General features: G+C 47.4%; 1 protein-coding gene across 1 annotated transcript in view; it reads left to right on the top strand.

The window, feature by feature from the left end:
• Scaf8 (SR-related CTD associated factor 8) overlaps positions 1 to 22,479 on the top strand; it is a 200,664-nt gene extending 178,185 nt beyond the window's left edge. Inside the window, exons 22-23 of the transcript XR_007109376.1 lie at positions 5,862 to 5,949; positions 22,440 to 22,479. The gene's annotated coding sequence lies outside the window, so the exon portion shown is untranslated. The remainder of the gene's footprint in view (positions 1 to 5,861; positions 5,950 to 22,439) is intronic.
• Positions 22,480 to 26,009: the final 3,530 nt, after the last annotated feature.

Genomic DNA, 26,009 nt, shown 5'->3' with positions numbered 1-26,009 from the left:
CCCCAGGGCTGCGCGTTTAGTTTGAGAATGTTAGAAAGGAAACGGATCGCTTGCCATCTTCCTCCTCCCTGGGAGTGTTTATTGTGATTGGAAAGGTTCTGGCCCGCGTGGTTGTGGCTTTCCCCACTCTTTGTGCCTCAATGTTAAACAGCCCTCTGAGCAAATAAACAGAAAAGGGGGTTTGTAGTCAGCTCAAGAGAAAGGAGCCAAAGTCGCATACCCGGCTCCATCCTCTGCAGTGCGCTGGCTTTTCCTGCCCTGGAGACCGGAGGCCAGGCGGGGAGCAGAGGCCCTTGCAGGGCGCGGCAGGCCCAGGTTCCGCAGGCCGATGGCCACCCTGGCTTGGCCTTCAGCAGAATTTACAGAGGATCCATCTCGACTGATTCCCTTTGGGGAAGAATCTTTGAGTGCTTCAAACTTAATTAAAACCAAAGGGGACTGGGGCTGTGGCTCAGTGGCAGAGCGCTGGCCCAGCACAGGTGAGGCACAGGGCTGGACCCTCAGCACCACATAGAAATAAATAAATAAATAAAATAAAGGCGTGTTCATCTACAACTAAAAATATATATATTTAAAAAAAAAAAAAACAGCAAGAAAGCAGAGAAACGTGTGCATTCTGGACAGCAAACACTTTACAGTGCGTCCACGGCTACCAGAAGCTCCATCTGCTGGCTCAGAGCTCAGCTTACCTCCACCGGCCCTGCCTGCACATTCCCAGAGAGGAGGAGCCGGGTGGTTCTGAGGGCGGCTCAGCGACCCACAGAGCACATGGACTGTGCCCCAGGCCCCGCGAAAGGCAGCCCGTCCTTTGACAAATGAAGGACACGTGGGCTCTTACTTCATTCTTTTTGTGCCCCTGGACCTGGAAACACCAAGTGCTCCAGGCGTTGATCACAGTATTGTGGATCCTCTATTTAAACACTTCCTTTATGTAAACTGGAGCTTTAAAGAGAAAACCCCACAAACGGGGGAAAGCTGGATGAATTGCTGAGCAGACAGCACCCGAGCCAAGTCAGGAAACAGAGCAGAGGCCCAGGGCACAGGCCCCTCTCCTGCCCAGGGCTCCGCCGCGCTGGCTGGCTGGGGTCCTCATCTTGTGTTTTCCTCTTAATAGTTTAATAATGCAAATGTGTATCCCTCGAGTCGAAAGTTTAATCTTACCCATTTAAGAATGTTTAATGGGGCCGAGGGTTTAACTCAGTGGTAAAGCACATGCTTAGTGTGTGTGAGGCCCTGGGTTCCACCCCAAGCACCAAAATAAAAAAGTAAAAATGCTTAATATCTGTTCATTCCTCTTTTAAACTGCAGATGCTTCCTCCAGTCCCTCTACTTTATCTGTTGAAAGCCTTTAAGTGAAACTTGGGCTTGAGCTTGGGCTCAGCAGCAGAGCGCTCACCTCGCACGTGCAAAGCCCTGCGTTTCATCCCCAGCACTGCACAAAGCAAAACTCAGAGTATTTAAGTTAACGTGTGTTCACCAACAGAATCACGTTAGTTATCTAGTCTTGGGTTACCCATAATTTTAAAACATTCCCCCAAAACTAAAATGGTTAACACCTAATTTTAAATGAAACAGGGTGAAACCTAAAAATAGATCTCATTTAAATAGCTAAGAAGGAAAAGAATGTCTTCTGAATCTAGACTCAAAATGACAGGATGTTGTTCTGCTCATGTTCAGATAGAGCTTTCTCTTCAATGATACCACTGGTTTCGTGATGTGTGTGGTTGTAATACATGGAACCGTTGCGTTCCATATCACCATCTGTCTTCTGGACAAAGAATAGAAAGAAATTTATATAGCTTGATAAGAAATGGCAATAATAACAACCAGGGTCACGAACAAGCTCAGAGTCACCAGCAAGGGCTCTGTTGTCATTCTGGTTGGGCTCCTGTGTGACTCTGGGCAGGCCATTTAGCTTCTCTCTGTCCCTCATCCATGGAGTGTAATACTAGGACCCATTATTAGCCGAGTCCCTCTGTGCCTGTGTTATGAAGGACAGGTATGTCAGGGCTGTGGATGTGGCCCAGTGGGAGAGGGCTTGCCAGCATGCACAAGGCCCTGGGTCGATTCCCAGCCCAACAACGAAAAAGGACAATTATGCATTGAACTCTCTCCCTTATTATTATTGTTATTTTTTTTTTTGCGGTGCTGGGGATCAGAACCCAGGGCCTTATGCTTGCAAGGCGAGCACTCTACCGACTGAGCTATCTCCCCAGCCCACCTCCCTTATTATTAATGTTGATTCTTGAACATGGTACTTGAGGCTGAGTCCTCCGTTTAATAATACATGGGTGAAAAACACATACTCAAGAAATATTTAATACACTTTCCCTTACTTGCGGGCACTAAAACTTGGAGAATTTTCTTGATTATTCGTTAGCTTTGATAATATTAACTAAAATGGTAAATACTTGTCAAATACCTTTCGGTTCATGAAGCACTTTCACTCTAACTATTTCATTTGTTTCCTGTTTAAAATTTTGTTTTAATTAGTTGCACATGACGGTAGAATCATTTGTTTCTTAATAGAATTAAAAAATCATGTCCTAGTTATTTCTCCTGCTTTCAGCATCAGCTGGTGTGCTCTCCGTAGTTGTAACCTGTCACGAAGAAAGATCTGTCAAGACCTTGTTATTTGTACAGTTGTGTCACACATCATGGGTGAGGAAATCTAAAATATAAACATCTAGTTGGTATTTTTCTATCTATTTCTGGAGCCGTTTATTTTGTATAGCATCCAATACTTGTCACTATTATCACAAGTCTGCATAGGGAAAAATACAGATTAAATAATGGATAAGATAATTCATCTTGACATCATCCCCTGTCATTCTTAACAGATCAATATGTAATGACCAAGTCACCAGAATAACAGTGTTTGCCCCTTGTCTACCTGAAAGAAGTCTTATGGTATGGACAGCACAGGTCACTACATGGTGCATTTATTTTCCTGCCATGAGTTCATACTCAGAAACTTGAGAGAGTGTCTCCACGTGACGCTCTAGAGAATTGCCATAAATCCTCAGCCCTGCAAACTTGGCATCTCTTTATTAAAAGAAGAGAAAACTTAGGACGTATTTTATCCTGGAAAGGGAGATCACAATAACCCACCATCCACAGGAGGCTCTGCTTTGAGACGACAGTCGCTTGTGTTCCCCAGGTCTGCCTCCCTCCCACTGACCTTCCAGACTCTGACTTTTTCTCAACAGTGGGATGGTAGGAACTTTTTCCAGATCTGGCAGATTTCTGTAGGCTTTCTGGCAGCTCCCTTGGTTCTGGCAATTAGGGCTAGATTTGGGGCCCCACCTTCTTGAGGCTTAACCCCCTCTTCTCTTCTGCTCCATCATGTCAGGCAGAACTGGTGTCCTTGTACCTCCTCAGCTTGATGGTGCCCCCTCTGTCCCAGGCTGCAGGAAAGGGGACCCACCTCTATTTTCCTGTCTTGTCCATGAAACTTCACACCAGTTCTTCTCAAGCTCTTCCTGCTCTGAGCATTCACCTGAGCGCCTCAGCCTTCCAGACCACCTGGCGAGGGACCCCTGTGCCCAGCTCACTCCCGTGCTACACGCTGACTCATCCCTGGACAGACACTCGCTCCTCTTGGCCCTCACCATCTTGTATGAACCTCTAACAGGACACTCATCACTCTGGTCCATAACTCACCAGCTTCACTTTGTCACCCTAACCTACAAAAAGTACGTATATTTTCCATCGCAAACCAGTACCCACAGTCATAGATGTGACGATACAGAATGTGTCCGAGTGGGTTTTACCTTCATACACGCACGCTGTTTTCCACTCTCTGCTTTTCTGTTCTATGTTATTTCTTTGTCCATTCATCTACTTTTAATGCTGATCAAGATCCACTTAAATGGATCCCATGACCTTTTAATGTGTCAAAAAGCTGCAGTTTGAACCACGTGGTTCTAATCAAGGTGCCCAACTTCTCTTCTCTCACCTCTGCTGGCTGGGGATTCAGTGAAGGCAGAGAGTGTGTCCGTCACTCTGTGGTGAGTGCAGCACTGCCTTGGTGCCCGGCACGCAGCAGATGCCCAGAAAAATAATGACTGAACCCAAGAACAGAGCCTCTCTGGGCCTCTGGGCCCTGTTCGTACAATGGAGAACCGCCCCTGGTCTTCACAGGGGCAGTCGGGAAAACTGAGACCCTGCGTTTGAAGCAGAGCGCACGGAACCTCACCAGCAGACGGTGTTACCCTGCACTTCGTCTGATTTTCTCTGACTCTCAGGAATTGACGTTTAACTCTGCACTGAAGTTTCTCTAGCTGTAATGAGAGGTTGGAACTCCGTTAGCCCAAAGTCCCAGCACTGGGACATTTTCCAAGGGGCCATGGAGCCAGTAGGTATATTGCCCCTCAGGGGCACAGTTTATTCCTGAGGTTTAGCACGGGTCAGACTCTGGCTGAAAATATGTGTGTCATGGGGGACAGTCCTTTTGGTCACACTTTTTGGGATTTATTTCTTCAGAAAAAATGGAGATCTAAGGTTATTAGAATTTCATTGCAGAAATGAAAGCTTCCATATTAGGAAGATTATAAAATAAGCAACCTGAAATTCAGAGGTTTTTTTTTTTTTTTTTATAAATTGAAAGACTTCATAAGAGCTGTTATTTTTTAAATTTTTATTTGTTCTAATTAGTTAAAATTAGAATGCATTTTGACACATCATACATAAATGGAGCATAACTTCTCATTCTTCTGGTTGTACATGATGTAGAGTCACACTGGTCATGTCATCATATATGCACGAAGGGTAATAATGTCCCATTCATTTTATTATCCTTCCTACCCCCATACCTGCTCCCCTCCCTTCATTCCCTTTTGCCTAATCCAAAGTACCTCTACTCTTCGTAGCCACCCCTTTATTGTGAATTAGCATCTGCATTTCTGAGAAAACATTTGACCTTTTCTTCCTTGGGATTGGCTTATTTGGCTTAGCACGATATTCTCCAGCTCTATCCATTTACCAGCAAATGCCATAATTTCCTTCTTCTTTAAGGCTGAGTAATATTCCAATGTGTATGTATACCACATTTTCTTTATTCATTCATCTGTTGAAGGGCACCTAGGTTGGTTTCATAGGTTAGCTATTGTGAATTGAGCTGCTATAAACTTTGACGTGGTCACATCACTGTAGTATGCTGATTTTGTTTGGGTATAGGCCAAGGAGAGGGATAATTGGGTCAAATGGTGGTTCCATTCCAAGTTTTCTGAGGAATCTCCATACTGCTTTCCAGAGTGGTTGCCCCAATTTGCAGTCTCACCAGTAATGTATGAGTGTACCTTTTCCTCACATCTTCACCAACATTTATTTCAAAACCAAGTGTGAACTAAGTGTGACTTAGCAGGAAGAGCACTGGTTGGTGAACTTCTGACTTGGATAGGAACTGGCTGCTGGGTTGTGCTTGAGACAGACTCTCTGGATCTCATTTGCTCACCTTTGAAAAGAAGAATCCCATTCAGCTCCAAAGTCCTGTGCTCCCAAGCCTGGACTTTGGGTCCTTCGGTTTACACTCATGGGAACACATTAGCCACTGGGACCCAACAGAGACGTACCTCGGCTGCAGAGTCCAAGTCAAATGTGGTATCTCCGTCCTTGTGCTCCATCACCATCCCTTGGTACTACCATGTGTAAAGGTTAAGTGATGCTTTCACTAACCTTGGAGCCAACCAAGAGTCAGGTTAGCTTTATCTAAGTAAAACCAGGCTTTTGCATGAATCGTCAGGAGTCTGTGCTGAATTATACTTCATCTTGTCCTTGAGATGTGAGCTTTTCATTTGATGCTGTGTGGATCGGTGGCTTGTATCTGAGTATTTAACAGCCTGTTTGCTGTTTTCTTCCAGGACGGAGTGACGGGGAAGATCAGGGAGCTCCTGAGCCTCTGGGGGCATGTGAAGGCCTTCATCCTCAGCTGTCTGGTTGAAGTTTAAGGTCAGTAGTGACTTCCACTTGCCCCGTCTTCAGAAGTCCTTAATGAGCAGACCGTCTGAAGTTGGCAGGGTCATTCCAAAGTCGCAGCTGCCTGGGGCCCTTCTAACCTGTTGGGGTGAAGTTCCCAGGCAGGAGAAGGGACGGGCGTGTGCCCCGAGGCTCCTGCTGGGTTCTCTGCCACCAGCTTCGCTATACGAGGCGGCTTCTCCTTTGCTGCTTCTGGGCAGCACCCCACAGAGACGCTGTTGGAAAAGAAAGTTAGGTGGCAAGCGATTCGACCTCAAAGGCCAAGCGCCTGCCGCAGACTTTCAGAAGGGACTTCCTTCTCTGTTTCCTAAAGGGCTGCATCTTGGGCTCCTGGTCACAGCGGGTGCCCACTGCAGCCTGGCATGGCCGGGAGGAGCAGCTAGCTGTAGGCCCGTCTTGGTTCACTCGCTCTCTGGGTTCGTCTTTGGCCGGTTGCCCTGACCTTCTCATCAGTCTCTGCCTGCTCTCGTTTCACCACCTAAAATAAAAGGCATGTGCCATCACGCGCTGCCCTGGGAAACCCGTCCCGAGGGGTGGGGCTCCCTGTCAAGTCCTTTCTGACCTGAACCCCACACGGCCCTCAGCCTCACTGCTTCATGCCCCTCCTTACCCTTGGGTCCATCTGGTGGGTCCCTCTGTCTTGTCTTGCCTTCTGTCCGTCTGGCATAACCACATGCCTTCCTCCTCCATCTACCTGGCCAGATTCAACTGCGTGGCGCCTGCAACCTCCTGCACCATTCACTCGGGGGCCCAGAGGCCCTCGGTGCAGCTCACCCCTGCACTGGCCACAGCACGTCCACGTCACCCTTCACCCCAGTCTCCCTCCTACTGCACCGGGCACCCTGCTCGGGCAGGGACTTCCTTGTTCTTGAGGCAGGAGAGCACAGTGGTCAGGGCGCAGGCCCTGCAGGCCTAGCGCACAGATTGAAATCCTGGTTCTGTGGTTTCCTGGCCGACCTCCAGCTGCAGCTCTTCTTAGCCTACGCTCCTCATCTGTAAAATGGGGAAGCAGATGCGCACAACACACGTGCTAAGCGAGCGGGCGGAGCAGCGGCTGGAGGTGTGCTGGGTGAACGTCATCGACTACCGGTCTCTCGTGGGCGGGATCTGGCTGAGTGACTGCATTTCCTTTCCTTGAGGATCAGAGCCACGGAAATGGCAACGGTGGTTTGTAGGTCAAGGTGGGTCTGCGCTCTTTCTGGGAGGTTCTGCTTTCAACAGTTCTGTCCGGCTTCCGTGTGGCTCCCCATGGAAAAATCTGCAGCTGGAACCCTCACATGGAGAGAAGCCCATGTCTGTGGAGTTTCACAGCCTGTGCATTCAGGAGGCACGGTTGTGCGTGGATAAGAAAAATTCTCCAGACTTGAGACTTTTGTTCCTGGATGGTTCCCTCTTCTATTACTTCCTCATCGTATTAGTGACTTCCCAAGAATCCAAGATAAACCATTTTCCCAGGCCTGCTAAAAGACTGTAGCGCAAACATTTACTGTTTTATTGCCACATTATTTAAACCACCCTCCAAATTTGGACCTACAATTCTAGAGGGTAAACCTTTGGACATATATCTGCATGTGTACCAAACTCACACTGCAGGTACACACACACACACACTCACACATACACACACACACACACAGAGCTTTTGTTACCTCCGTGAATTCTGACTGAGATTGTGTGCAGTTAGGGGCAGATCCCTGGTTGGGCACACTTACCCCTGTGTCCCCAGCTGGGCTGTACCCGCACCTGAATGCCTGGACGGGGGGCAGTGCCAGCATGCAGCAAGTACCAGGTCCCACCTGCCTCACAAATGCCCACACACGGGCCCCTCACCTGCAGCCCCGCAACCCACCCCAGCCAAACAAGTGCTCAGAGATTCAAGGGGCTCCCCTCCAGGTGGGTCAGACGTCCCCATTGAAAGTTCAAGAATGGGGGCTGGGGTTGGGGCTCGGTGGCAGAGCACTGGCCTAGCATGTGTGAGGCACTGGGTTCGATTCTAAGCACTGCATCTAAATAAGTAAAGGTCCATTGCCAACTAAAATATATAAAAACAAAAAGAATGGGAAGAGATGTCCAAAGGCACACTGTGAGCGGTTTCCAAATGGCCCTGTCCTTTGTGTTGACAGTTTACTCTCTTTCTTCTCCCTCTGCCAAGATGTATTTCCACGAGGTGCTGCTTCCCCTGGCTCCGTCTCTCTTTCTGACCATCTTTGTCTCTGGCGGAGATCCTTCACATGGATGCTGCTGTGGTCTGTTTAGTCAGAAGTCCTTGTTCCGATGGTGCCAAGCCATCCACACTCCCTGTCCCTCGTGACCAATGGCATGGTAGCTCCATGGTGCTCTGGGCAGAGGCCACCAGGAACTCTGTCTGTACCTTGTTCTATTCTTTTTTTTTTTTTTTTTTGCGGTACTGGGGATCGAACTCAGGGCCTTGTGCTTGCGAGGCAAGCACTCTACTAACTGAGCTATCTCCCCAGCCTACCTTGTTCTATTCTTAGCAGAGGTTCTCACTGGCAGGATTTCATTATCATTGACCCAAATCAAGGATTGATATTGTAATATCTGATTCCTTTGATCAAAAGAGGAGCCGGGGAGCTGGGGGTGTAGCTCAGGGGCAGAGCGCTTGCCTAGCACACCATAATAAGTAAACTAAAAGTAAATAAAGGTCCTCAGCGGGGGCTCGACTGGGGGCAGCGTGCGTGCTTGGCATGTGAGGGTGCCAGGCTAGATCCCCAGCCCAGGAAGAGGACCTCTTCACTACCGCCCCTGGCACCGGGAGCGTCCTAGGAGTACGCACGGTCCTGTAGCCCGGCGGACGTGTCAGGTCTTACTTTTCGATTTTGGGCAGATCACTGCAGAAAACACTTTGGATGAACACAGACACATTCACACAACAGTTAAGTCATTCTTGCAGGAAATCTGGGGCCTTGCCTGTGGAATCCAATTTTAAAGGCATTTTAAAAGGATGATCCAGGAAGGGTGGAGTGAACGACCAAGGCTGAAGGCGAAGAGACTCAGGGCAGCTGAGGTGCAGGCTGCACCCCATCTTGCAGAGGCAAGAAAGATGGCAGAAGGACTTTGAAAGCTCTAGTTAGCAGAAATTGAGCCTGGGTGACAAGAAGCCTGCTGGTGGTGTCAGACAGGGGCCCGGTGGCCTCTCCAGAGAGGGAGTTTGATGGGCAGAGGATGAGGTGACCCTTCCAGCCCTGAGCATCTATGAAACAGATGCTGATGTTTTCTATGAGATCCATGGTGTCTAAGGAGGTGGGCTATTGAGATAATTCTGGAAACCGAAAGACCAGCTACTGAAGAATGATCAGTAATTACTGCTTTTCACCTGAAGCAGGTAATGCAGCTTCCCAAATGACTGAATTGACTCCCAGGACATAGCTTATTCTCTGGGAACATCTGGTTTGTTCTCCATGTTCCAACTTCAGCAGATGATAATACTCTGCCTTTAAATAGCCCTTTTCATCCATGACTGTCAATTTTGTGAGCATCAATTAGTTCTCACCTGTCACTGGGAATTTACTTTCTCATTTGTCAGATGAATAGTAAACAATTTTGCACCTGAGAAAAACTCAAATACTGAGGCCGTCACTCCTGGGGGCCAGAGATCCATCAGAAGAAGGGAAACCTCAGTCACCCTTGGGGATGGCACCTGACAGGGACGAGATGTCTCTGTGTGTGGATGAGACCTCAGACCCTGCTGCCAGTGCTCAAATGAATTCAAACTTCTTCCTGCTGTTTATTTCTACTCAGATCTTCTGACACTGAACTCTCAAATAAGAGGTGAAATTTGGGAGAAGTTTCCAACCTTTTAATAAGTATGTAGATTTAAAAATCACATAACCCTTCTGCCTTTATAAAATTATAACTATCTTACATCACACAAAACATGAGCTGTCTGGAAAGTTCTGGGTCGGACTTATCATCTCCTCACCCCCCATGTCTCGCTGCCCGGGACCCAGTCACCATTTACCACTGTTGAAGTAGTAATAGGGAATTCTCAGGGGTCCCAGATGAAGGAGAAGCTGACCCGTCACACCTTCCTGCCCCCTCAGTTCTAATCTGACACTGACGTTTTAATAGTTAAAATCTAAACACCACCTACTGCCTTCAGAACCTGCCCGTCCATTCCCTGCTTGACCCTGGGTTCTACCCTCTCCCCTGCACTGAGTCACTAAGTCTTCAGGGACCTTGTGGAACTCCAAAGGGTGTTTCCTGGAGTCATTGCACTTGACCTTCCTGATGCCCTATCCTCTGGAAAGCCTCTCTTCTCTGACCTCAGTGTCTCCCAACCCCCACTTCCCTCTCACCTCTCCAGCACATTCTCGTTCTTGTGGAAGACATTACTGGGACCCTTGGTCCTTACCTCTTTTCTCATGGGTCAGCTCCACCATCCTCGTCTCTGATGGGGGAGAACTGTTTCTCCCCATTTCCCTAATGGAAACACTGAGACCTCTTGTTCCTCCATTCTTTCATTTTCTATGCCCAGCAGTTCACTGTTTCTCTTTTTCCTTTGTAGTGGCTCTTAGCCGTCTCTGCCTCTACCATTAAGCAGGTCCCTAGCATCAAATGTGTGTTTAGTGGAGATACAGTCCACTCTTCCAGTTTTGTTTACGTATCATATACACTTCCTGTTAAATGAGTGCGCACAGTTAAATACACAAAGTGGACACTCAAAAGGTCGAGGCTTTTGCTGGTTTGTTTCTTCTGCATGACTGGGTATTGAGCGGGGGCCCTCCGCGTGGGAGAGTGCTCTGCCACTGAGCTACAGCCCCACCCTTTTTATTCCCAGACAGTCTCCTGAAGTTTTTGCCCAGGCTGGCAGCTTGTGATCCTCCTGCGTCAGCCTCCTTAGTAGCTGGGACCACAGGCGTGCAACCCCCACCTGGCCAAAAAGATGAAATTTTAAAAAGTAGATATAAATTAAAATACTGATATCTCTTCCTGCATCCCAGTGGATGATCTGGAGCAGAGCAGAACATACCGCCCCTAAAACCAGGGTCAGGACCATGACAATGGCCCAACCATCCTGCCATCGCCAGTCTTTTGCCTTTCCTTTCCATCCAGCACAGCATCTGTGTTCATTTCCTGTTCAGAAACCTTGGATGTCCTGGACTGTCCAGGAGAGGTCCCACCTCCCAGGGGACCCTCAGGGTCCTGCCAGCCTGTGACCTTCGCCCCGAGCCCCTCTTCCTCCTCTCCAGTTCTGGAGCCTTACCTCCTACCCCGCTCTGTCCGCTCCCACACCTCCTCTCAGTCCACTGATTGAGAGGCCACAACCTCTCAGCAGAGGCCAGCACCCGCTAGAGGCCATTGATCTCCTCAGCTGAACTCTGACCCCCAAGTCCAGGTCCTTCATTCATATCCCGCTCTGACGAAGCCACTGTAGACCTTAAGCCTGGCGCTCACACCTGAGTGCTGCTTCCTTCTTTTCTGGGGACGGCACCATTGTCAGGGCTGCCGGGCCTGCTCAGCGGGTGTCTGGGCAGAGACATCCGCAGCGGCCGGAGCACAGTCTGACTTCCGGATGGCAAGTGCTCACAGGGACTTACCTGCGTGTGGCTGGCAGTTTAACACTGCCAAGTGCTACTCAAGCTCAGCTGCTTGCAGGTGGAATTTTCCAGAAGTTGGTTGTATGTTCTTTTAAAAATTCAACAGAAGAAAAGCTGGCTGCTTATTGAGTCTGCCGACTTGGACTGCTTTACCCGAATATTGATGAGCAGGCAATTTATTATCAAGGCAGCCATCTCTTTAGTGCCCGCTGGGGCGCAGGACGTGCGTGCAAATCACCCGGATGACAATTTCCTGGACGCGCACTTATTTACCACCGATCAATGTGCCTGTGCACAGATGGCAGCATTGGGAGGCTGAGGCTGGTGGAGAGGTTGCCACTCAGGAGCAGAGGGATGGACACGCTGGAGCTTCTTCCACACCTTCTCAACCCCACCCGCAGACACTGACCTGGGAATCTGAACACAGAGGACTGAAATAAAGATACCAACTCACTGCCCGGATTTTAAGCTGTGGTCCGTGGCCGAATGAGCCAGCTGGTTCTCAAAGGTTCATCCTCGGGCACTGGCCTTGGGGACTGGCCGTTACTGGGTGGATAATCTTTGAGACCCCATAACTGAAATACACTCTTCTTAATAAAATAAATGGATACAAACTGCAAATTAGTTTCTTTGGTCCACTGTAAGAGGGATTGTCCTAGAAATGGAGTTGTTTAATATTTAAACTACATTTTTCTTGTTTACATGGAAAACTTGGCAGACTTGGTAAATGTCGTAATTGTGCTCAGAGTCCAAAAGTTATCCCATGATGTATATTTCAAGTATACTATGGCTCAGTGTCCTGAGCCAAGTCATCCTGCCAACCTCTTTTGGGTGGCGGAGGATCACAGCTGATCCTGAGGCTGACGCTCATACCTCAGGCAGGTTACATTGGGTGTTGCTTTTCAGATTAGTGTCAGCTTTGTTACCTTAATGAGGGCTAGCTGTTGAATTTTCTCCTTGTTTTCTAATGCTTTTTCATAACTTAATGTGTTTCTCTTACTCTGAAAGCAAAGGGCCAAGCTGTAGAAGGAGTTGGGAAAAGACCAATGCTGGCCTCAGAAATCTGTGCTAGTGAAATATTTCTTTGAGATTTTCTTGTACATTTGGTGTTTTTGTTTTCGGGTTTTTTTTGTTTTGTTTTGTTTTGTTTTACTGGGGATTGAACCCAAGGGTGCTTGACCACTGAGCCACATCCCCAGCCCGTTGTATTTTTTACTTAAAGACAGGGTGGTCTCACTAGGTTGCATACAGCCTCACTAAGTTGCTGAGGCTGGTTTCGAACCTGTAATCCTCCTGCCTCAGCCTTCTGAGCCTCTGGGATTACTCTTTTATTTTTTAGGAGACCCACAGAAAAAGAAAGAAGGAAAGAAAGACAAGAAGGGAGAGAAGGAAGTGAGGGGGGAGGGGAGGAGGAGGAGAGAGAAGACAGAAGAGAGAACAGAGAGGAGAAAGAGAAGTCTTCCAGCTGATTCCCTCTAGTTTCCTCTCTGAGTAAGTTTAGCTCAGGACACAGCTTGTCTCTCCAGCTCCCGCTGTGGCTCTTGGCAGGGACCGCAGGGACCACTGCAGATGGCACTGGGTGGGGGATGCAAATGCTGGCCTTGTTAATGCCCCTGGACTCTTGCTGGGGCCTGGGAAGGGAATACCCACCTTGGTTGCCAAGTCAAGCACTTTCAGGGCCTGCGGTACATAGACATGGCTTTGCTTTGTGAATAAAAATGGGCAGATAAAGGAACAAAATGCCAATCCTGAAAGGCAAGCGATGGCCATCACTAAGTGCCATTGTAGGCACTCAGAATGATTCTCAGCACAGCTATTCTGTGGCTCTGTTTTATATGAAAATAGCGCAACTTCTAGTGAGTTGGTTAATATTATTTCCTTCTTGCTGTTTCCTTTAACCCCTGCTTTGAAGTATATTGGTACAAACCAGTAAGAGATTTGGAAAGTCTGTGCTCATCATCGGAGTGAATTAAAACACACGGAGCCTTGCAGAAACCTGTGGTCTAGAGTCATGGAAACCAGGGGATTTAGAAGTCTAGACTGATCCAGGAAGAAAGAACACGTTTCCTCTGAAGCACTAGATTTTTTTGCCTTCCATTTCAGATTCATAGTTGACTCATTTCAGATTGTAGTTGACATGTATGAATGACCCTTTTTCCAGTAAAGGATTGATGCATTTCATAATTACGAATTTGGGGTATTTACCTACACAGAGGTGTTAGCCAAATGTTCATATCATTTGTAACCCTCTGTATTCCATGAAATCTTAAACACGTGTTTATTGTGCACCTACTATGTGAGTGCTAGGGGTGTATTTGTAAACAGAACCAAAGCCACCTGGCCCCTCTCCTCCAGTAGTCCCTTGGCTCTCTGTGGTGCCCCTTGCTCTCTGCAATCATGTTAGCAGGGTAGCACTTAGCTTGGACTTTGAAAAATGAACTTGACTTTCACAGAGTATCTAATAGCAAAGAAAAATCAATGATTCGGATGTAGAGTAGCAAAATAGAAATGCGTCTTAAGTGAACCACACCTTAAGATGCTAATTTTAATTAGTTTTCTTGTCTTTCTTCTTCTCATGCACAGTGTTCTTTCTTCTGTTGAACAGTGATGGGTTCATTGCCTTTGAGCTATCGTTTATTTGTAACTAACGACGACTCTTAGGAATGTCTAGGGTATTCCAGGACAGGGCTGGGCACTGAGCGTGTAGACATGTAGGACCCCTTGACCCCCTATGATTTTCCCTCTACTGAAGTCACTGCCTTCTACCCAAAGTTGTCCATTCTCACCCTTTTCAATTCTTGGCCTCCCTGTCATGAAAGGATGATATTCATAGGATTTTGAAAACAAACAAAAAGACCAAAAAGAGGTGACTTTAAAGAATATCTAATTTCTAAATCTTAAACCTAAATTTCCAATTTAGGAAATCCCCCCAGCCACACATCTGGTTGTCCACATGAGTAACCAAACAGGACTGGAAGCCATGTCCTCGGAGCCATATTTCCTGGGAGCAAGTACGACCACTGGAATTTCTTTGGTTGTTTTTTGAGTCACTAACAATGGAAATACTGATGGCTCATTCTATAACACCTACTATATCCCAGATAAGAAATGCCTATTGATTCATCTCCTATTTTTATAAGTAACTTTTAGAGAACAGCAATAGATCTTCAGAGGATGACAAGTGAAGACTTCCTTTAAAAAGGACATTTCAAACATTTTCCCTAATTACACTGGAGCGCTTGTAATTCATGTAAGGGTTGGTGCCTTTTCAAGAAATCTCCTTGCTCCATCAGTATAACAAATATTTTAAACTGAGAGATTGCCTGAATTTATGAGCTTTCCCTTGTATCTTGGATGAAAGGGAGGAAAAGAGGCATTGGGATTTATCTTCACGACCCATTGTTCTCTCAGGAAAGAGCTCCAACCCAAGGCTGACTTGCTGAGTTAGGATCCATTTCCTTGGTTTGAATGGCTCTGGTTTTAGTTTCGCAGTACTGGGATGGAACCCAGGGCTTTGCCTTGCTAGGCAAGTGCTCTACCACTGAGCTGCACTAAAGCCCTGAGTGGAATTTTAATGAAAGTTTGTAGATTTATCTTCATAAAGATGAAGCAAGCTTGTTTTCTTTCCCCAGAGAAGAGCTCAGCAGACTGTCCTTCTTTTCTTTGAGGAGACCATAAACTGGTGTTGGGGGGCTATCTCTGCACCTCAGATGTGAGACCGGCGTCTGACGCCATTTCTCTCCCTCGTGTTTGGAAGATTCCATATGGTCTTCCACAGGCATTTCTCCATCACGAGAACCTTCTATGACACAATTACTAAGTTAAAACAACACATAGAAAAACTGGTTTTTAGCTCATTGTTTGCATAGACCAAAAAACTTGCAGAGTGAGTTTAATGTTGAGCTAAGCCACATGTGTGACCCAGAGAGGCCGGGACAGTCTCCGGTTCATGAGGGCCGCTATGAATATTTTTCACAACCTGACAGAAATGTGAATTAATAGTTACTCCATGAGATGAACCGCTGTGTCTGTGAGGAAGAAAAGCTCCTATCAGAGCAAGCTATAGCGTGGGTCTCCTGGCTGCAGGAGGACCCGGAGCCCATTTTTAGTGTGCCTGGGTTCCTGTCACTCACACACAGCGTCTCTGATCTCATGCCTTCCAGAAAATTTCCTGTGAAATGGAAATCCCATGTGCCCTTTTCTGGTGTGTTCTTACTACATGGTAAATGAAATTCAGCTAATTTCATTTACTGATTTGGCCTATTTCATACAATCAAGGGAGCTTTTCACAAAAAGACTAAATAGGCTGCTGAAGAAAGTATAAAAACATATGTGTTGGAGATACATTGGTGTTTGGGGCACAGTCGAGTTTGAGTTTTATGAAGGGTTCCTTCTTCCTCAGAGAAATCTGGAGACTCTAGGGCATAGCAGTGTGCAGTGCAATTTTTAAAAGCCCATGCAAGCCAGTTTATTTTTATATTGAAAAATCACCTCCTTTAAAACCCTTGAGAATTCTCAAAATTCCATATATATCATAAGTTACATGTAAGGCCTATTTATAATTTTTGGAAATTTTGAGAAACTTAAATAGTAGTGATGTCAACCTTTTGAAAATGTGTACTTGCCACAGGCCAGAGGAGTGTGTGAACACCTTGCACGTTTCTCTCAGTAACTCTGCACAACATCCCCACAGGTCAACTCTCTACACATGAGGAAACCGAGGCCAGAGGCGGCTAAGTAACTGACCAAAAGTCGAACAGCTAGAAAGTAATGGAATCGCACTCCTGTTGGCTCAGCATTGCCTCTGCATTGCCTCTCTGTAAATCATAAAAACAGCTGCCTTAATTAATGATTGTGCAAGTAAGGACAGTTTCCCATAAGAGGATTTATGCACTTATTTTGATTGGCAGTTACACGGTACCACAGCCAAAGACTCCTGAATTTCCTTAGCAAGGGCATGCACAAAGAAGCTAAAAGCTTGCTGTTTGCTTGTTCTCTTGTTATCTGGAATTCTCTACCCCTCTTGTTGGTCTGTTGGCCGCTAGTGTCTAATTTTTCTGTTACCTTCTTTCTGCAACTACTGAATCAACAGCTACATGTATGCCTTTTTTAAAAATAATGGCTATATATATATTTTAATAATCAGAAAACAAAGCTACAGAAAGTACAATGAGGAAAATTAGATTGCAGAATTAAACTTTAAATGCAAAATACTGAGTTTGTTCAATCCAACCCCGACCTTTATGTTAAAAAAATATATATATGAAATACAACAAAATTTCTTATTTGCCCTTAGATTGAGTCTCTGATGTAAGATGATATTTCACAAAGCATCTTCAAGTTCTCTCTTTTAATTTTAAAATTTTATTTGTTTATTTATTTAGCAGTTCTGGGCATTGAACCCAGGGCCTCGTGCTTGCTAGGCAAGGGCTCTACCACTGAGCTATATCCCCAGTCCTTTTTTAAAATTTTGAGACAGGGTCTCACTGAGTTTCCCAGGCTGCCTTCAAATTTGTGATCCTCCTGCCTCAGCCTCCCATGTAGCTCCCACAGGTGTGTCACCACACCTGGCTCTCGAGCCCTTTCTAATTGTGCTCACACACACCTCAGATAGAGCAGTGGCACTTGGGCATCAAGCCAGGACTATCACCATCTGAAAATTATCAGGCGATAGAAAGAGGATGGGACTCTGACCCTGGGTTGGGTTTGCTTGCTTTCCTCTTGGATGATAGGATGCTAAGAATGAGGTTAAGCCCTCCTCTTGCCCAGACCCCAGAATGGTCTGGAGTGGGATCAGGCTCTGCTTGACCTGCTGCAGCCTGGAACTTTCTCTACATCAGGAACTGTGACTGTATTCCCAGCGACTGGAACCGTGCCTGTTGGAGTTCACACCTTGGGGCTGATGAATACAGGCGTCCATGAAGGAATCCAACCTAAGCTAGTGAAGGACCCATGGTTTCTGCTCTCAATCTAACTCTATCTTTGTAAAATGTTGCAATAGAAGAATGTTTCATGGGCTGGGGAGATAGCTCAATCGGTAGAGTGCTTGCTTTGCAAGCACAAGGCCCTGGGTTCAATCCCCAGTACTGCAAAATAAATAAATAAATAAATAAATAAAAAGAATGTTTCAGCTCATAAGTTTGGAGCCCTGAGGTCAAACTTTCAAATGGAGACTCAAAAAAAGAATGTGCAAGTTAAGCTAGGTACGGTGGTGCACACCTGTCATCCAAGTGACTCAGGAGGCTGAGGCAGGAGGATCGCAACTTCAAGGCCAGCCTCAGCAACTTAGCAAGACCCTGTCTCAAAAAATAAAAAGAGGCTGGGAATATAGCTCAGTGGTAGATCTCCCTGGATTTAATCCTCAGTTCTGAAAAAAAATAAAAGAACATGCAAGTTAGGAGATTTCCAAGAAAGTTTTCTCTTCACAAATAAATTAAAAATGACTTGAACAATAGTTTTTCCTGTTTCCCCCAATACTAAATTCTGAGTACTGTAAGCTGGCCCTAAATGATAGCCCCTGGAATGGAACCCTGGCTCTAAAGTTTGGAACGAAAGCCACACAAGGGTATGTGCCAAGTTAAGTAAATCATGGCACATAAAAAATAAATGCAAATGCGAATAATAAAGTTTCCTAGGGTAAATACAGCAACTTCAACAAAGGGTGCGTAACAATAAGCATATGATAAAGACGCTGAAGCTATTTTTGTTTAAAAAGAAAATTATAGTTTCACGGTGATTAATAATATCCTCAATATTTATCAAAGTGGTGCTGCTCTTTATGCTTTTCCTTTAAGCATGGAGAGTGGTAAGTGATGTCTTGGCTTTTTGCACATTGAACACTGGCTATATTGCAATAAAAATGGGCCAGACGCAGTGGCACATGCCTGTAATCCCAGCGGCTTCAGAGGCTGAGGCAGGAGGATGGCGATTCAAAGCCAACCTCAGCAACTTAGCCAGGCCTAAGCAACTCAGTGAGACCCTGACTCTAAATTTAAAAAAAAGAAAGGGCTGGGGATGTGACTCAGTGATTGAGTGTCCCTGGGATCAATCCCCAGTACCAAAAAAAAAAAAAAGCCTGGAAATGTCACGGCCCACGAGGCCTATGAGGAGCACTCCCGCACTGTCTCTCCCAGCGGCCCTGTTGCTCTCTGGGGCTTTTCCATGGTACCTGCGGAGACCAGGGGCGTGTGGTCCAGAGGGGATGGGTAGAGCGGCTTCCACTTCAGGAGGATCAAGATCCTCTTCCTCAAGGAGACATTCCGAAGGTGTCTGGGGTCAGCTCATCCCTACCATGTCACTAGAGAGGAAATCGCCAATTTGGGAATTCAGCGTGACTTTCATTAAGTTGTAACGTGGGGAAGAAATTTTTACCTTATTACTACTAGCTGAATCCCCTGTAGCCAGAGTGATTATTACCCTTTGCTTGTTTTCTTCCTGTGGCACTTACCACAGATGACCTGGTAAAACAGTTGTTTGTGTAGAAATCCTGTCATCCAAGACTGTTAGCTATTTACTAGATTTTGGTTTGTTTGATACTAGGGTTTGAACCCGGGGGTGCTTGACCACTGAGCCACATCCTCAGCCTTTTGTATTTTTTATTTTGAGACAGGGTCTCGTTACGTTGCTGAGACTGACCTCACATGACCCTCCTGCCTCACCCTCCTGAGTTGCTGGGAAGATAGGTGGTGCCACTGTGCCCAGCTAGTTTTCTGTGCATGTTTCCCTCAGCCCTTGTGTCAGAGGCTGGGAAACTTGGAGATGAATCCTGACTTCACTACTCCTAGTAGCCATGAGAACTTGGGCAAGTTTATTGCCTTCATTAGCTTTAGTTGCTTTATCTGCAAAATAGGGAGAATAGCAGCTTCCTCTTCCTCCCATTGATCTGGGCATTCAGAGCACTTGCAAAATGCTGGGCATGGTGCCTGGCACAGGGGGACAGCTGCCAAGTGATGTCTGTCATTATCAGCAAGGAGCCCCAGAGCTCTCCTCAGCAGGAAGGAATTCTCATCCTGGCTTGGCCGGTGCTGTTGAAACCCGCAGATCTGTCTCTTGAGGTGCATTCCAATTAGGGACTACAACCCTTCCCTGTGTTATAAGCTGCCCTGTTGCTTTTCCATGTGATGTAGTCAGTGCGGTTTGTATAATGAAGCCTCAAGTAACTGGAACACAAGTTTTTCTCTTAAAACATTAACCATAGCTTCGGGCTGTTCCTATCATTCCTTGCCCACCCTCATGCCCTCCTGAGGCCAGGAAGGGAAAACGCCCGAAGCGTGAGAGCAAGTGTCTTTGAGCGTTTACATTGCTCAAGATACCATGCCAAGGGTGCAGCATTTAAAAAGAAGTGGAAGAAGCCAGGCACTGCCATGCATGCCTGGAATTCCAGCAACTTGGGAGGCTGAGGCAGGAGGATCCCAAGTTAGAGGTAAAGTCCCCAGTACAAAAAAAAAAAAAAGGACATTACAAGAACCCTCCCTTCCATCAAAGGCAGTCACTAGTACCCTGATGCCTACATTATAGATTAACTTCACCATTTTTGAACTTCAGTCCATATTATTTTATGTCTGACTAATTTCTAGCATTGGGTCATACAGGAGTTGAACTATTTTTGATGCAACATGCTATTTCATGATATGAATACACCATAATTTCCCCCCACCCCCATGATTGAAGGACACTTGGGTTGTTCCTTGTTTGGGTCATTACACAGAATGATGGTGTCGACAGCCTCATACGTAACAGTGCACGTTTATGTACCTCGCTGCTGCATAGGCTCCCTGGCACAGAATTACTGGGTTGTTGAGTATGTCTTTGGCTGCTTCAGTAGCTACTGTCAAAATTTTCCCAAAGTGTCTGTACAAAGACATATGCTGCCAGCACCCATTTGTGAGTGTCCCATGCATCCTTGTCGGCACTTTGTATTGTCTTCTTTTTAGTTTTAGCCATTTGGCGGGCATGCAGGGGAGTCTCTGTGGTCTTGGTTTTTCTTTTTTGATGGCTGAGGGGTGGAGCCTCTTTTCATGTGTGCGTTAGCTCTGGATAACTCCTCTTCCACAGTAACTGGTCTCATCTTTTAATTGCAATGACAGATTTTTTGTTTTTTATTCATCGGTTTGTCCCAGTTCTGTTTGCAGTCCAGATGCCAGACCTTGATGGGACATAGTTATTGCAGACGTCTTTTCTGTGACCACCTTGGAGCTTAGTGGTTGGCAAGTGCATCTAGGGGAACAGAAAGCCAAGTGCTGAGCTTCCTTCTTCAACTTTGCCTTTTCTCCGGGATTTTGGTTCAGAACCTCAGAGTCTGGATCACTCTTGGATGACCCAAACACAGGAATTTTGTACACTTAATATTTTATCTAGAGTCCCTTCTAGTTTTTCATATCATAAGGATTGATCTGAAGTAAACTATCCCTTTGTCTTAACGCATATGATCACAGAGGATCCCAGAGGAGAACCACGGGATGAAGAAGGGACTCTGGTACCCTCTAGGTGGACACCGAGAAACTCCTCTGGGCTGGGACTGAGGCGAGGAGTGGACGGAGAGGACGAGGGGTTTGGACCCGGCCGTGAAGGGTTCTGTCCCATGCCTCTCAGGTCTTGTCCCCGGGTAAAGTCTGGAGATCGTAGAGCAACACCCCTGGGAGACGGGGGGCCTTTTGGGGAAGCCCCCCTCCAGTGGAGCAGTGAAAAGAAAGAGGAAGGACAGGAGGGAGGAAGGTGCGTCTGGTAGTGGCGCACAGAGCTCCTCCTGCTGAAGAACCAGTCCCTCAGGAAGCCATGCTGCAGCCGTGGTGTTTAAAGATACCAGAAAGACACAGCGGGACCAGAGGTGGCCACACAGCAAATGACAATTCCGTTGAGCACCCACAGGTGTGTGCTCTGGTGAAGGTGTGTGCTCACCTGATCTGAGGCACAGAGCAAAAGAACCTCAAAGTCGAAGGACCAGGTGAGACGCCCGCCAGCACTCTGAGAACTGCCACAAGAAGGACCCTGTGGTGAAGGGTCCAGGACACAGGGCGCTGTCCAGAGGAGAACCCCCTTTGCCATTGCCAAGCAGATGCCTCCATCGGTGTGGAGCCTGCGGGCCAGGAGGATGTCATGGGAGGATGCCTGAGCCAAAGGCTAGAATAAATCGACTGTCAGCTGAGGGAGGGAGGGAGGGAGGGAGGACGGGCGAGCCAGGGCTGAACTGAGAGCAGAGGACGCCTCTTCAGGCTGTGTACCCCTAGCACTGTGGGGGCGGGGCCTCCAGACGCCTCTGTCTTCCAAGGCACGGTGCAGGACGTGGCTGAAAGTGGCCTAGGAGCCTGGCAGAGGTGAGCAGGGCACGTCTAAGGGCTGACAATGTGACATCTACGACGAAGACCAAGGCGGGAGGACCGGGGCAAGTCTGCCAACCAGATGTCCCTGGCCTCAGCTGTTCTTGCCCTGCTTCTTAAGAACACTGCCCCCACCCCACCTCCCCCACCTCCTGTGGAGAAGAGGAAGAGCAGCGGAGCATTAGAGAAGAGACAGACACACAGACAGAGCAACGCCACGTGACTGCGGAGGCAGACAGTGCAGCTACCCGCCCACAAACCAAGGAGCACCAAGATTGCCAGCAGCCAGAGAAGACAGAAAGGCACAGAGTAGGTGCACCCTGCAGCCTCCGAGAAAGCAGGGCCCTATGTGACACTTGATTGCAGATGTTCTAGAATCGTGAGACAATAAGTTTCTGTTGTTTTAAGCCACTTAGTCTGCTAGAGTTCACGGCAGCAGCCCTCGCAAACTAATACAACTACTAACTAGAAGTGGGGGTTGGTAAACCGAGTTCAGTTCAATGGTGGTAAAGGGCAAGGAAATTACATTTCCACACCCTTCCTCATCTTGCATTAAAGTTGATCTTTGAACTTGTGTTTTCCTTACCAGGGTAAACTCTCCTGCCACCTTTGGATCCACGTGACCCCCCGCCACAGGGTGCCGATTCTCCCCTCTGCATTTGGGACTCCCCCAAGTTTATATGGACTCAACTATCAGCTGCCTTGTGCCTGTCAGTGCAGCCACTGTCAGGAAGCACCAGGTAAGCCAGTGGAACCTGACTCGAGTCAGAATTTACACGGACTGAGGACACAGATACAACTTACAGTACAAGATGTGCACTTTGCAGTAAGAAATTACTCAGGCCGAGGTCACACAGGAAGGGAATTGCTAAATTACTCAGTGCAATTACAGTATTTCCTTATACAAATGTGTATCATCAGGGCCTATCTGTCTGGGCGGCTGAAGGGCTCTTCCTCCTTGATTAACTCGCCTTCGTTGCTTGTACGTGTCTGAGATTCCATCACACCTCGTCCTTCCTTTGGTTCCCAAAGGTGCGATCAGTTTTTCAATTACAGCACAGACATCCCCTGAGAAGGTTTACAGTTTACACTCTTAGCAACAGCCAGCCATTGTTTATTGTGTGATTCTAGCCTGGGACCTAAAGGGGATACTGAGCATGTCACAGAGAAGGCCAGGGACACCTTCCCCATGTGGCCTAAGGCCACATCATAATAATCAACTGTTTCAGTCAGCTATTTTGCTGCTGTGACCAAAAGACCTGACAAGAACAATTTTAGAGGAAGAAAAGTTTATCTGGGGCTCACAGTTCCAAAGTTCTCAGTCCATGGAAGGCTGGCTCCATTCCTTAGGGCCCAAGGCAAGGCAGAACATCATGGCAGAAGAGTGTGGTAGAGGGAAGCAGCTGGGAACTGGCACCAGGAAGCAGAGAGAGAATCTAAGCTCAGCTCACAAAATATATACACCCCAAAGGCACGCCCCCAGCGACCACCTCCAGCAGCCACACCTCCTTGCCTACAGTCACAACTCCCTGATGGGGACTAACTAACTGGTTAAACTAAGGCTCTCATAACCCTATCATTTCACCTCTAAACTTTCTTGCATTGTTTCATACCTGAGTTTTGGGGGAACACCTAATAGTGAAACCATAACATCATTAATAGCCAATATCCAGACATCCAGGTAGGAACAGTGATCTTGAACTTGAAAAGCTTGAACTGTTTTCAAAATAGAAGTTCATGGATAAAACGAAGAGTCCTGTCTTCTTATGTGTGATTTGTGGTCAGGCCCATCCACCTTGTGCTCAGCTGACCACTAGCTCTGTGATGGTGAGCAGGTAGCTCCTCTTTGGTAAGCTTCAGGGTCCTGCTCATCTGGGAAATGGGACCTCGTTAGGGGGTTGCAAGATGCAAATGAGATAAATCACCTAAAGAAAGAGCCCAGAGCCCGGCACAGAATAAATATTCAATGGATGTTAGTACCCCATCAGTCTGAATTTCCCTTCATGAATTTATAGTTATTTCTTCACGTTAATGCCAATTTTTGCTAAAACTGTCTTGTTCCACAGAGAGATCCAGGGCCCTACTGTCGACCTGCACGTGGAGATTAGCTGTCCACCCAGAAAGCATTCAGGGCCCCGCACCTGGTAGGCCTCCACCCTGCCTCTGTGTGTTCTTCACACTGGAAGTAGGCCTACGTTGCACATCAGGACAAGAGGAATTCCTCAACTGTCTTTATCTATTTATCACACCTGGAGCTTTACATATGTGTGTCCTTTACAAATACTAATTAATTTCTTCTGTGTATAATTCCATCATGTAAATTTGATTATTATCCCCGTTTTACACACATGGAAACGAAGGTTCCTGAGGTAGCAGAGCCGGCGAGTGTAGTGAAGCCATGATTTAATCAGACATTCTGACTGCAGGGTCTGACCCATGAACTCGCCTGCTGGGTGAGGGCTTGTGCCCAAGTGGACACACACACTGGCCACGTGGGTTTTACCTTCCGTCATGCTTACGTTCATTGTCCCTGAAAACGTGTGCTGGTCGTAGCTTTATAGATCTGTTTTTTTTCCCTTTTTCTTTTCTTTCTTTCTCTTTCTGTGGGGCCAGGATGGAACCCAGGCCTTGTATGTGCTGAGCAGTGCTCTGCCCTGGAGCCACAGCCCTGGGGACGGTTTCCTAGTACAATAACCTACGGGATGGTGGAGATGGGGACGGAAAGCCTCTGCTTCCTTTCCAGGGAGGCCGAGACTAACCGGGGGCAGAGTTGCCATCTCTAGATAGTTCTGCCCACGCTTGTCCCGACTCTCAGCTGAAGCTGACCAGCCTGAGGTAGTGAGGGGTAGTTACCAATGGCCGGCTGCCAGATGAAAGGGGTAAGAGGGAAAGGGGACTTGTGGATGCCTGTCATATGGTAAGGAAAGAGGCTAAAGTGACAGAGGTGACAGAGAAGGTGGGGAGAGGTTCTGGACCCCTGGGGAAAAGCATTCAGCCGCCACATCACTGAACAGGGCTTTGCAAAACGTGTGTGCACAGTGAGAGGAGCAGGCGGCTCTCAGGGGAAACCAGGACCCCTGACGCCTCCTCAGCTCTGGTCCTAGGTTCCAGGTCCTGGGCCAGTTATAAAGACACTACCAGCCTGTGCCCCACTCTGGCTGGGACAGTGGAGTGACAGTGAAGGAACCTGTAGTGGGAAGACTGCAGAAGCCCAAAGCTGGCTCCACCTGGGCAGACCTGGTGAGTTCACAGACGGATGCCATCTTTGCCAGCTCCTGACCTGTGAGAGGGCTACCTTGATTTGACGGTTTGTGTGGGACAAACTGTCAGGGATGGTAGTGGAGAGAGGTTGGGACGCTCTTTAGGAGGTAACAAGGAGAGGCTGGAGGCACCCGACTGAGAGCGACAAGAGAAGCCAACGGCCCCAAGCAGTGTGGAAAATGGAGATGCTACCGACTGCGGTGGGGAATGGGGTGGAGCTCGAGAGTTCCCATCAGCTTTGTGTCGCTGATGAGAACAAGACGGGGAAAGGTTATCTGGGGCTCACAGTTTTGGAGGTCTCAGTCCACAGACAGCCAGGGTCATTGCTCTTGGGTCCAACGTGAGGCAGAACAGCCCAGCCAATGCTGCTCAGCTCCTGGTGGCCGGGAAGCAGAGAGAGGGAGGGGCACCCTGGAGTCTGAGCATATTCGTTTTGGGTTTTTTGGTCATTCTCCCACTAGTTGTTTTTTATTTTTTTCTTGTGGCACTGGGAGGTTTAGCCTGGGGCACTTTACACTAAGCTACACCCCAGTCCTTTTTATTTTTTATTTTTCAGACAGGGTCTTGCTGAGTTGCTGAGTCTTGTTAAATTGCTGAGGCTGGCCTCAAACTTGTGAACCTCCTGCCTCAGCCTCCCAAGTTTCTGGGATTACAGGCATGCACCACTGTGCCTGGCTTCCCCACTAGTGTTTTTATACTGAAGAAACTGTTGGATTGGGAACAACACAGGAGCAAAATGTAACTTTCTGCACAGGTGGCAGGTGGGGAAGAGTGGGGGATGGTATTGGGCCATGAAGCTGCATGGTGACCCTCAAGTGGACAGCTTATTTATCCACTTGTTTTCAGCACAAGCTGGTAAGGGTTTCAGCTAACAGCAAGCCAGACCCTTCTCTATTTA

This window comes from Sciurus carolinensis, chromosome 7 (assembly GCF_902686445.1).
Source record: "Sciurus carolinensis chromosome 7, mSciCar1.2, whole genome shotgun sequence".
NCBI lineage: Eukaryota > Metazoa > Chordata > Mammalia > Rodentia > Sciuridae > Sciurus > Sciurus carolinensis.
This window is presented reverse-complemented; position numbering and strand designations above follow the sequence as displayed.